Source organism: Haliotis cracherodii, unplaced genomic scaffold (genome assembly GCF_022045235.1).
Source record: "Haliotis cracherodii isolate W230 unplaced genomic scaffold, xgHalCrac1.p SCAF_9, whole genome shotgun sequence".
NCBI classification, from domain to species: domain Eukaryota; kingdom Metazoa; phylum Mollusca; class Gastropoda; order Lepetellida; family Haliotidae; genus Haliotis; species Haliotis cracherodii.
Genome location: NW_027266343.1, coordinates 40,864,021 through 40,876,788, shown reverse-complemented (window position 1 = coordinate 40,876,788; position 12,768 = coordinate 40,864,021). Strand labels below are relative to the sequence as shown.

The window sequence follows — 12,768 nt, the reverse complement described above, 5'->3', positions numbered from 1 at the left end:
TCTCCCTTGTGACCTGTCTAAACAGTTTAGAACTCCTCACAGTGTCTTTCACTGGTCACTTTAACATCACAATGCTTGATTACCCTTGTGTAAATAATTATGATCCAAGAACAAACAAGATAACACAAGGTAATGACCCAATTGTTTGTTTGGGAGTTTGTGTTTATGTAAATAATTGGGTCACTGCATCAGGCTCCACTGTGTGTTTAGGATACCAGCGAATACGTAAGGTATCATGTTTCCGTCTTGTAATGAATGAAACAAAGGCCCAGTACAGTTAACTCCAACACACAAGGGACCTATTTCATTGTGAAATGAAGCTTGAGAAATGATTAACTGCAAGAAATACCCATTACATATTTATATACAGCTGTGTTCAGGAGACCAAGTGGACTAACATATTGTCCAGAAATAGAGATATCTTTTTTTTAAAACATTTTTCTACAAAGTATAAAATAAAATACAAATGAAAGAGCCCAGAACAATGTTGAATTTCAGAAGCTGAAGCAATCTAGACTTGAGTTGGGTTCCTTTATTAATTTATTCTCCCTCTCCCAGGAGACAGACTAGAGACCTAGTACAGGAAACAGACTAGAGACCTAGTACAGGAGACAGACTAGTGACCTAGTACAGGAGACACACTAGAGACCTAGTACAGGAGACAGACTAGAGACCTAGTACAGGAAACACACTAGTGACCTAGTACAGGAGACACACTAGAGACCTAGTACAGGAGACAGACTAGAGACCTAGTACAGGAAACAGACTAGAGACCTAGTACAGGAGACACACTAGAGACCTAGTACAGGAAACAGACTAGTGACCTAGTACAGGAGACACACTAGAGACCTAGTACAGGAAACGTTAAGGATGTACATTCATCACATGCCATTAAGAATCTTGACCAAAAGGATTTTGATAAACGCACGTTGCATTGAGTCGTTGTACATTTCAGTGTGTCAGTTTTTAGTGATGTTTTGTTTCTTTTCTTCTAACAGAGAAACGTTTTGAAAATCGTCATGGCATTGTTATTTAATCAGTTAATTAAACTGTGTGTCAGTTATCATAAATTTAAACAAGTGTTGTAGTCATAAATGGATCAAGTTCACTTCAACCTTTCTGTTTCAGACATTTGTCTTGTGGCCTCGGAGCCATGAATGCATTGCTGACAAGGGATTGTTCAGAATGCAAATAATCCCTTTTCAAAAATTGGAGACCAAATGTTTAAAAACTTGATTTCTGAGATGTGAACATTCTTAGGATAAATATGTTTGAATTTGTTGCTGGAAGTGATCCTGTTCTGCTTCAACATGTGTTTTTTATGGAATTCGCTGACGTAAAAATGTAAACACTGTCGATATGGAAAACAGCCAGATATTGTACGAGTCCGGACACTCTTAATCCAAATTGGCATTGACTCAAGCTTGTCATCAGTCTGATACATGTCAATCTTTTCAAAAATTCTGTTTTGCAACTTTTCCCGAAAAATAATCTGGTTTGTTTTTTAAAATTTTCTTTTGCCATAAACAATAACTGTTAGACTATATTTTATTAAATATTACTGATAAATTTAACTGAAAAAGAATATTGGTAAATTTGTTTGTTTTGTGTCATTCATAACCCGATCATGTTACAATTATTTTGCTGACTAGACACATTTTACTTACCATATATTAACATACATATTGTTGATTAAGTCCAGGATAAGTAACCCTATTCATGTAGATGTAAAAGATTTAAAAAAATTATGGAAACCAAATTGAATACATTATCCCTAAGTAAGGTGTCCAGTGAGATTCAACCAGAGAGAAAATCATTTCATCTCTCAAATCCCTCTGTCTGGCTCAGCCCATAAAGCAGAGAAGAGCCTTCACAAGAAAACAAGTGTACTGTGTTGTGTTTAGCCTGAGGTTCAATCACCACCCACCATCCCTCCACACCAACATGGACCAGTCCAAAGCTCACAACCCTATCTATTGATTGGTTCAGCTGGGTGCAAGTTAATGACATTGAACCTTCAGGGGTTGAAGTAGGTCAGGCAGGCATTGTGAAGTCAGGCTCTGTCTTGAGAGGCTGTGAGCATGGATACTTAGACGAACATCAAAATTTGGGGTGTAAAGTGGAAAAAAAGTTGTGTAGTGTGGCTGAGGACTGTTTTATTGTGTGACAAACCTGTCTGGACTTTTGTACCATAGCTGCAGCTTTCGTTACAGTGGTAAGTACCTAGTAGAAAGTTGGTGGTCTGTTGTTGAAATTCTGTCAGGCCTGTGCTCCCTCTCTCCCTGGACAGCCAGGCAGGCCTCTCATCTGTATGTTCAGATTCACTGGTTTGTGACTGTGCAAGGCTTATGAATTATGATGGAACAACAACGACATGTACATGGCTGTCAGATTTTACCTGTCGTTTGCCGTTGTTTGTATCGATTACTCCTGCTTTTCCTGCGTCAACAGTGTTGTCAGATTCTTCTCATTGTGGAGGCTTAGCATGTGGAATTTTTTATATGCTTGAAATTTATTATCCAACATTTTCCCACACTAGTTTTAAATGTATTCAACACATTTTCAGTGTCATTGACTCCTACATTTCACTAAATGTCAAAGTGACATTTGTCAACATAGAATCGATATAAAATTTGATGATTTTTAAAACTTTTTATTTCAAAAGTTTAATAGCAAAACATTCAAATAACAATCCAAATTGAAATGTTTGATTGATTACGGGATTAAATTGCCTCATTAATCTACAGAGATAACACTGATTGTTGGGTGAACATTTAATTTCTTCTCAGATTAGGCGCATAATATTCCTTAAGGCATGTTTGCCTTTTGTTCTTACAAGACGATGTTAGGAAATAAAATGGATTGTCTGACTTAAAGACCCCAAATGTACCCATAGGGTCTTGTCAGCAGACATTGATCTTTTGTATCGGAGTGAGGTTGCCTCAGGGGTTTGAAGCAAAGAGACTGGGATCTTTAGGAGACATTGCAGGAGTTGATTCTTGACAGATTTTATTCTTTTGACAGATGGGGTAAGGCATGAGCTATTGAATACCCTGCATTTTGAAGGCGTGAAAAGAAAGTCACATGTTGGGTTTGAGAACCAGTTCAAAATGGAGAACTTGTCTGAAATGAGAAGTGACTAATTTTGCAGACTATTCTTGAACACTGGATTATGGGAGATTTCATTCCTTAAAGGGCAAGTTCACACGGAAATGAACCATTTTTTCTTGTACTTTTGCCACATTAAAAGTGTTAACATAGAAGTATCATAGACAAAAATATAAAAACATCATATTTAATTAACATATTTATTGCACTAAAACGATTTATATTTTTCACATTTACCAAGTGTTCTTTTTCCATAACAAAAACACCATGGCTTGTGTCCCTTGCAATATGACGTCATTGGTGCCAATTGATAAACATTATGACGTCATCATGCTTTGTTAGAGCCGCTTCACGTGGTGTAGGTATAGTTTTGTGATTCTAGCATCTCAGATGCCAGCCAGAATTGTGTTATGCTGAGTCACCACTGCGCCGGAGTGTGTCGTAGACCATGTTGTTTTACCGCAAACTGGTCCTTGATATCTTTTGCGTTGAGAATAGACAGGGACCCAGTTGAATTGGCACCAATTACGTCATAATCTAAGGGGGATAACTCAGGCCTATTTCGCTCGTAAAACGAAGGCCTCATAACGGCATATCACTTTCACACTACTGTGAGCTTCCTACTTTCACTGTGAAAAAAATGAGTGTATATTTTCAAACACAGATACTAACTAATTCTAAAATTGCGTTTTGTTTAGAAAAAGAAAGAAAGTGATTTTTGCGTGTACACTTCCCCTTTAAACAGCTGGCTTAGAGAATTGATGGTTCATTTTAAGTACTCAGTATAAGAGAGTTGTGAGGTAAAAGGTTGAATTTGAAGTTTAAAGATGTGTGCTGAGTGAAATTGAAGTAAATTTGGAGTTGTCATTGATCGATGAAATTATTCCCTTGATACATCTGTGATTCTTTTTTCAGATTAATGGATAAAGAATTAAGTTTAACTGAATTATCTTGGATGTATGAGGTGTGAACAGTTAGCAGGATATTGATTAACAGCGATGACGATTTTGTTTACTGTTAAGATGGAGACAGAGTGAGTGAGTGTGTATGTCACACCGCTTTTAGCAATATTCCAGCAATATCACGGTGGGGGACACCAGAAATGGGCTTCACACATTGTACCCATGTCGGAAATCGAGCCCGGGTCCCTCGCGTGACGAGCGAACGCTTTAACCACTAGGCTACCCGACCGCCCCAAGATGGAGACAGAAGTGTAGGACCAAAAATATGAAACATGGATGAAATATGTTACAGAAGATTTCAGAATTGCATTTACAGATTCAAGAAAATATAAATAAATTCTATTTGAATTTAATTATAAAGGCTGTTTCTTTTTAGATCAAAACTATGTGAATTATTTGGTCTATGAAAAGCTTACTCAAAGCAGTTTTTAACCATATTAATTTCTCCCTGTCCTTAGCATGGTAATTTGTTATATACTACTCAGAAAAAGTTAAGGACTGCCCAGTTCTTTCATATTACCATGATTACTATAGCTTATCTGTCATGGCATGACAGATTTAATAACTATGGTAATGTTTTATTATGAAAGAATCTGGTGGCCCTTAACTTTTTTTGATTAGCATACGAGAAGAGAAATATCTAAACGACAAGGACGCTCATTAAATTATGCGTAAGTTAATCAGATGGGATGAAATGTGACATAATCCGTGAAGGAAAATATTTGATGAAGGGATTGATTTTGATGGTCCCTGTGAAGAAAAAACAGACTGATGCTGTCTGAGACTCCTTATTATGATGGGATGTCTGGGACTGCATCTAATTATCTTGGCTGCCATTTAATCCTTGATTGACACTGTCGGAAAAACTGATTCATATGCCTTTGTTGGTGATATTTGGCTGTGTTCTATGAAGTTCGATTTTATAGAAGTTTGTATAATTTTGATTATTGGGTAGAAATTTCTTGTGGAACTTTTTTTTCACTTTTATCATATCCCAATTCATAGCACTGTATCAGCTTAATAGCCCAGACTTGTCTTTTTATCGTAAATATCCGGACAGCTATTTTCTCATGATATGACTAGACTCATTTGAGAAGAGTGGCTCTTATAGCAGACCTTAAAATATATCAGAGGCTTTGTATTACAACTTGGTTTTACCATCTTCCCGAGGCAAGAGAGTTAACTGACTTTTAAAGTCCAGTTTCCACCCTTGCCGAACTAGGCTGGAATTACTGGGCTTGATCGAAGCGCCACCAGTGTCTATTATCAGCTATGTCCCTTCTAAGCCTCTCTTATGGACCAATCAGATTCCACCTCGTATCACTTGTATTTGCTTCACACAAAATGGTGGCGCCCAGTCAGGACGATCTGACGATAATCAAGATCTATATTGTGATAAAACGGGTCTTACATCGCGAAATGCATCTAATCACGTGAGCACCTTGATTAAAAACATGAAAAGATTTGGAAAATATCTGCTAACAACGAGTTGGTGGTGCACATGCTTTGCCAATCCTGCAATCGACCGAAATCTGCACGATGGTTTACGAACCGGATTTCGATTTCGGTGCGCAATTTTGATTGGACTATGCATAGACACGTTAGTACAGCCAAAATGGAACTCCATAATACCAGCCTAGTTCGGCAAGGGTGGAAACTGGACTTTTATAGTCAGTTAACTCTCTTGCCTCGGGAAGATGGGTTTTACTGGAGAGAATGGATTATAATTCTGAAGCAGTGATCAAGTTCCATGGTAAAAGTGAAGTCTCTGTTAATTTCATTTTGGTTCTCTGAATGGCCAGAGCAAGTAAATTCACATTTTGAAATTATTCAAACGTCATGATGTTATGTTTTCAGAAAAAGCTGTTGATAAATTAGGACAACGAAACAGTGATGTAAACTGAAAACTTCTGGGCTAGTGGTTGAAGTGTTCACTGTCTTGCTGAAGATATGGGTTCACTTCCCAATGTTCACTTCATGTGATGTGTTGTCAGGGTAGCCTTGTGGTTAATGCGTTTTTCATCAAACCACAGGTCATGGTTCAATTTGACATATGGGTTCCATGTGTCACTCCCACTGACGGTGTCACAAAGTCTACATTCTGACATTTTGATTATAAATTTTCAAGTTAACGGTCTCTAAACTCATTTGATAGATGGCATGGCAGATTTTAGCCACATTCAGCAATTTGTAAACGATATTTCCAAACTGTCCAGTCTAATTTATGAATTTCTTTTGTTTGTCTCAGGTGTTTGTTTATGCTAATGACATGTAAATGTCACTCTGGCAGTGACACATGCTTTAATTGTGTCAATCTATTTATTCAAGGGATGTAATGAATCCCGAGGGAGTGTTAAATTCCTTAAAGTAGTTGACAAGTGACTACAGCGACTCAGGTAGTTTGTTTGACCTGTGCAGTTTCTGTAGACTTCTGGATGGTATTGACACTTAAGGCCTCTGGATTTCTTCAGGATGGTATTGACATTAAAGGTCTACGGAAACAAGGAGCTTTATTTTGAGAAATCTGGGTTACTTTAACTTTTGTATTGGTATTTGTATACAATCCCGGGAGGAGAGAGAGCCATGTGGCTGAGGTGAAGTGAAATGGGGTTTGACATGCGTTCAACATGTTCAAGATTATTGCATTATGCATGTGTGTGTGTACTGGTCTGACCAATGGCAGTTTTATAGTGCTAGCTCACTGAGGTACCATGTAAATGTGATAAAATGTAGCTGAGGTGAGGTGAAATGGGGTTTTACAGTGCGTTCAACATGTTCAAGATGATTGCACTTTTATATATAGTGACGTGAATGTTCCTTTGCAAGTGTGTGAATACTGGTCTTGGCCAATGGCAGTTTTATACTGCCAGCTCACTGAGGTACCATGGCACAGTGGAACACCTATACCCCACTCCAGTATACAGACTCCAAGCCGACCGGTAACACATTTTATCTTACCTACCAAAATCTAAAACAGCAGGTCTATGGGCAAACCAACATAGCTCTTGGGAAGCCGGTAATAGTAGATATATTCACCTTGTCATGTGAGTAACACCCTGTTGTTTTGGTGGTCACCATAGCCTGCAATCTAGTTTATATGAAATCTAATTTTAAAAATGCATGTGTTTTGTGTTGCGAAGAAGCCCTTTTCTTTTAGCCTGGTTCATGGCTGTATATGCTCTGCATCCACTTTATGTGTAGACATGGACCTTTGTCTAAATCTGTACTACTCAAAAGAAGTTAAAGGACCACTTGCTTCTTTCATGTTACTATAGTTGATCTGAAACAGTTGTGTGGTCCTTAACTTGTTTTAAGTTGTATACATTTAGCAAGCTGTTTTAGCTGACAGCATGTTGGGACTTCCTGGTGTGACCAAATATCTTTGCACATGACCGGTAATAATGTCAATTCTTTTAATCGTTTTTCTTATTTCGAATTGAACAGAAATACAAATACAAAGTTTGAAAAGCTGTAAAAATAAAATATGCATTTTTTATCTGAATAAATAAAGCGACAAAACCCTTTCCATATCAAATGAAATCTCTGCATAAAGCAGAGTCGATTTACAATTCCGACTATATCATGAGCATGTGTTTAAGAATCATTATATAACAGTAATAATACCAGGTGTTCGCGAAAAGGTGAGCGTATCCTGCCCCCCATTGTATAACAGTATATTATCTGCCATCATTTTGTACCACTTTACGACATCAATGTCTCAGTCAGTCATTTCCTCTTATGATTAATCTGACACTCGCTGATTACCAAATCAATGAAATAGACGATGTCTATAGCAACAGCTGTTGTGCTGATATTGATCATGAAACGTATTGACAATGTACAGATTTTGTAGGTGTCCTGTAAACATATGCAGCTACCAATAGGAATTCAATATGTTGATTGTGGTGATAGTTGTAATTGGATAGTCATGAACAGGCAAGGAAATAGATTTACGAGATTTACTACTGAGAGGCAGGATAGGGAACAGTTAAGTTCAGGACATGTATATTTCCATGTTTATAGCAGTTGTGTAGTCCAGGAAATGGTAGTTGATGAATATGTACTTAACACATTTGTAGAAGCTGCATGACCCAGTTGTTTGTTGATGGATGCTGAGATGATCAATCTTTGTCTTTTTGTGGCAGCTGTTTTGGCATTATTTTCAGTGTAAAATAACAAGAAATGGTGTAAAGTTAATATGTTTCGAATTTAGAACAGTTGACTGCATACTACATAGACATTTTGCAATTGTCAATTCCTTTCTTTTCTGTCTCTGTTTGTGATATTGCATGCTCTGCTTTATCTGTATACCACCAACTTCCCCTGTCGTTGGAATGAGAGTGGGATAGCCTAGTTGTAAGTAGGGGTGACATGATACATCCGTGCATCGTAGTTTTCATGCGATAATGCGATAAACAATACATTTTCTTCTGTATCAATACAAGACGATACACTTGCTAAAATATATAACTTCCTACTCGTTTAATGACCTTGGCAATTTTGTCAGTCAGATATTGCAAAATGTGTTGTAATTAGCATTCCAAGTTCACTGATGAAAATAGCAGCTACAGAACAGGCTCCTAAATATATATTGTCAAGAAGTTTCCAAGCATTTTTGCATAAATATGTGTATCGCTATATGTATTGTATCGTTACCTATGTATCGAGATACATATCGTATCTTGACCTTGCTGTATCGTTTCAACCCCAGTTGTAAACTAGTCACACAGAAAACGCTTAGTGGTCTTCACCCCATGTGTACAAGGCCCATTTCTGGTGTTAAATATTACTAAATATTACTGTTACTGTTTAAGTCCAACTCGATTACTGATTCCTCAAGGTAGTTACTTTTGCCCTATATACTCAAAATTCGCATTGTTTTTCTTTCACACGTCCTTCCTCTTTTTTACACTTCTTTCCTTGGTTCCTTTGCTTTATTCTTCCTTTCAATTCTTCTTTTACTTCCACTTGATTATTTTTCCTTGTGTTTATCATGTTTATCATGCCATCTAGGTATTTATTCCAGTTATTCTGCCCCATTGTCCTTCTTCCTTGTACCTGACACCACCAAGCACCACAACATTAAAGACACAGACACTAAGTGACATGTACCATGATACCTAGACTTGCACATGTCCCTAAGACAATAATTATTAGTTTAAATCATAATTTCTATAATATGTAAATAATAAGAACAACTTGTCCCTATAAGATACCAGAGTCCTTTCCACACATCTAGACTTGCCTATGAGAAGCTTACTTCTCATCCAAGGACATTTCATCAGTACAGCCTTGGAGCAAGGCTACATGATACCCCTTAATGTTATATATCACTTAAACATCACTTGCTCACACTTGCATCCTAGTGTCCTGACACTAACCCCCCCTAACATGCCAAAATGCCCCTCCCACCCACCCCCAAACCCCCCCCCCCCCCCTTGGTGTACCTGGGCCCTGTTTACACACACAGGTCAGTTCAACCCCTGACAGGTGCTCCTTTCTAAATCAACAGGTAACCTAGTTTGATAGAGGTAACCTCTGTATTGCTCAGGGTCAGGTTTAGGAGGTGTTTCCGGTCCCTTTATCTGGTAGCTATATGACACCGTGCTTGTGTTGAATTGCCTAGGGTCCATCAAGGTTGCATTGTAGTTTGTGTGAAGTCTGTAAGCCTTTCCCTGAAATTGATGGCTATTAGCAAGTGTCAATTTCAGTTTGAAGGAAATGTACACAAACTGAAATGGCCTTTTAGGGGGTATAGAATCTTGATCTTGAATCATGAAAGAGAATTTATCACTGAATCCTCATTTGCAGTTCTGACTCATTTACATAAAGAAACATAAGGAAAGTCTTTCAAGATGAGGGAAACGAAAGTAGGCTGTTTCAGTAAAATGGGTGGAACTGTTATTGGATTTTAAAATATTTAATTGACATGTGACATATTTTTATAATCTTATCTGCGTTTGTGGTATTGGAGGTAGACAAAAAGTGTATCAGATATAGATACAAAATAGTGAATTATACAAGTATGGATACAACAAATTATACAATAAATATGGGTATAAGTTATTATGTAAACAACAAATATGGATGCAAGTTATTGTGTATACAAAAAATTAGGATACAAGTAACAAATTATACGATAAATATGGATACAAGTTATTATGTATACAACAAATGTGGATACAAGTTATTATGAATACAACAAATATGGATACAAGTAACAAATTATACGATAAATGTGGATACAAGTAATTACTATTACAACAATTATTTAGAGACTCCTCAAGTATCCTCTATGTTCTGACTAAAAACCAGCCAAGCTTGACACAGAACAAAGGCTCATTTGCAGAACAAAATTGATTGTATTGCAATGTATTTTGTCCATCTAATGTCTGTGGTATCAATTATTAAGGTATAGCTTTCAACTGAATCCATGTGGGGATTCCAGATAGAACTCGCAATGTTTGCCTTTTGCAGGTTTGGTTGCACAAACTTATAGTCCCTGAAATATGGTTATGTATAGGTTATGTTATATCATTCTATAAGGGAACTCTCAAGTATTAAGGAGTATTCTCAAGAATTGTCTCTTAATTTCCTGGAGCTGGGAAGGGGATGAGTATGGGCTGCTAGAACTGAGAAGGGGTGTTTGGAATTGGGATGAATGTTTAATTACATATATCCTCTGTGGTCTATGACTAACTTGTCATAGAAGGAGCAAGAAGAAAGTTAGGTATGTAGGTAGAGAGGTTGTTGAGTGAGTTCATGTTGAAGATGACCTTGGGAGACAGGTTCTCATCTGGCACACAGTACGTGCCTCCCTACAAATTACTGCTATAGCTGTTGTAGTTTGATGTTCTGTTGTAGTTTGATGTTCTGTTGTAGGTTGATGTTCTGTCCTAGGTCAATGTTCTGTCGTTCGTCAAGGTTCTGTCATAGGTCGAGGTTCTGTTGTAGATTGATGTCCTGCTGTAGTTTGATGTTCTGTTGTAGTTTGATACTCTGTTGTAGGTTGATGTTCTTTTATAGGACAATGTTCTGTTGTAGGTGGATGTTTGGTTATAGGACAATGTTCTGTCATAGGTGGATGTTTAGTTATAGGACAATGTTCTGTCGAAGACGGATGTTTAGTTATTAGACAATGTTCTGTCATAGGTGGTCATTTAGTTATAGGACAATGTTCTGTCGTAGGTGGATGTTTAGTTATAGGACAATGTTCTATCGTAGGTGGATGTTTACTTATAGGACAATATTCCGTTATTGGACGATGTTCTGTTATTGGACAGTATTCTGCTGTAGGTTGAGGTCCTATGGTACATTTGCAATATTTTCAGTGAACAAATAAATCAATAACACACATGTCAATATTGAAGCATGGCATAACAATCATCTTGACACTAAGGTTGCCTTGCTGATCAATGACTTATTGGTTTATCTTCACCTGGCCAGCTCTCACAAAGAATACACTACAAAACCTCACTCACTCAACCACCACTCATTGCCCAAAATCATTGACAGCAATCGCAAAGTTGTTTTTTCATTCACAGGAAGTCCTGCAAAGTGTTTGGTTGTATTTAACCAGAAGTATCTGTTGATCCTATCGCCCCAATCTGTGGTCACTTCCAGGTGGCCCAAATGGGTGTTTGACCATAATGGTCTGATAAGCATGTGGAGACAATCGGCTTGATTTATTGAGCAGGGAGGCCTGGGATGTGGAAGATTAATGTCCGTGTAGCTGGACACTGGTCACCCCCACTGAGAGAATCAACTGACCACGTGGCACAAATGGGATTCTAATGTCCATTTGTTTGATCTGACCAACAGGGCTGGACGTTGTATGTAATTGGGTCCTGGAGCAGCTCACAATGCGGCTGTATATTTCATAATGGTGTCTTTGTTTGTGAAATAGATTTGGGAGTGTTTAAAATGAAAGGCTATTGATTCGCACTAGAATGAGATCAATGTTAAGAACTGGCAGCTGAAAAATGCACAGGTTGTGGTTAATTAATATTTCATGTTCAATCTTCATCATCCCTTATTTTTTCATAGGCATGCTTAGAACATTTGTATTGACCTGGTAGCTTGAGATGTAAGGAAACTATTTCAGATTCATTCAAATTTACTTTTTAAGCCGGACAGGGACTCTAAGATGGCTCAAGGGACACTTTAGATTTTGTGAGACAGTTTCAAGTCTTGTGGATAAGGGCCGGTCTTAAAGTAAAGGAACAAGGATTGAATTCGTTTCTTTGTGTTCATTATAAAGATTTGATCGAGGGAAGTGAATCGTGTTATCGAGGCTTGGAACAATCTTGTATCTCTACACGTGGAGAAAGGGGCGGAGACTTCCGTTGATAAGGGTGCAATCCACGTCCAGGTTCATTGCCTGAGAAGATCGTACTTAGGGTATGTGTTTACAGGTCACCAACAGAAGCTTTGGAGGATTTCTGTAGGAGTTGAGTTCTATCAAATAGGGGTAGGTTTGTTTTAGAAACTGTACACACTATGGTAAGTTATGGTTTGCTTACAAAAGGTGTTCCAACACTGACATCTTACTTTGTGGCTCAGTCATCGTAGGCACCACACTTTGTTGTGCAGAGTTGCATCCCTTGGGCACGCTAGAAACCTATGATTGTGGGTTCGAATCCCAGTTCGCCCCGATTATGTCTCTAGGTTTGTCAGCACCACACCCGTGCTCGTGGGT

At 37.9% G+C, this 12,768-nt stretch overlaps 1 protein-coding gene across 3 annotated transcripts in view; it reads left to right on the top strand.

Annotated features, from left to right (window-relative positions):
* LOC139452279 (leucine zipper putative tumor suppressor 2 homolog) overlaps positions 1-12,768 on the top strand; it is a 98,079-nt gene that overhangs the window by 24,446 nt on the left and 60,865 nt on the right. The window contains exon 1 of one of the 3 annotated variants that reach the window (XM_071233685.1): positions 2,041-2,215. The exons of the other annotated variants lie outside the window; for them this stretch is intronic. The gene's annotated coding sequence lies outside the window, so the exon portion shown is untranslated. Of the gene's footprint in view, positions 1-2,040; positions 2,216-12,768 lie in introns of those variants that run through there. 3 annotated transcript variants of the gene reach the window in all.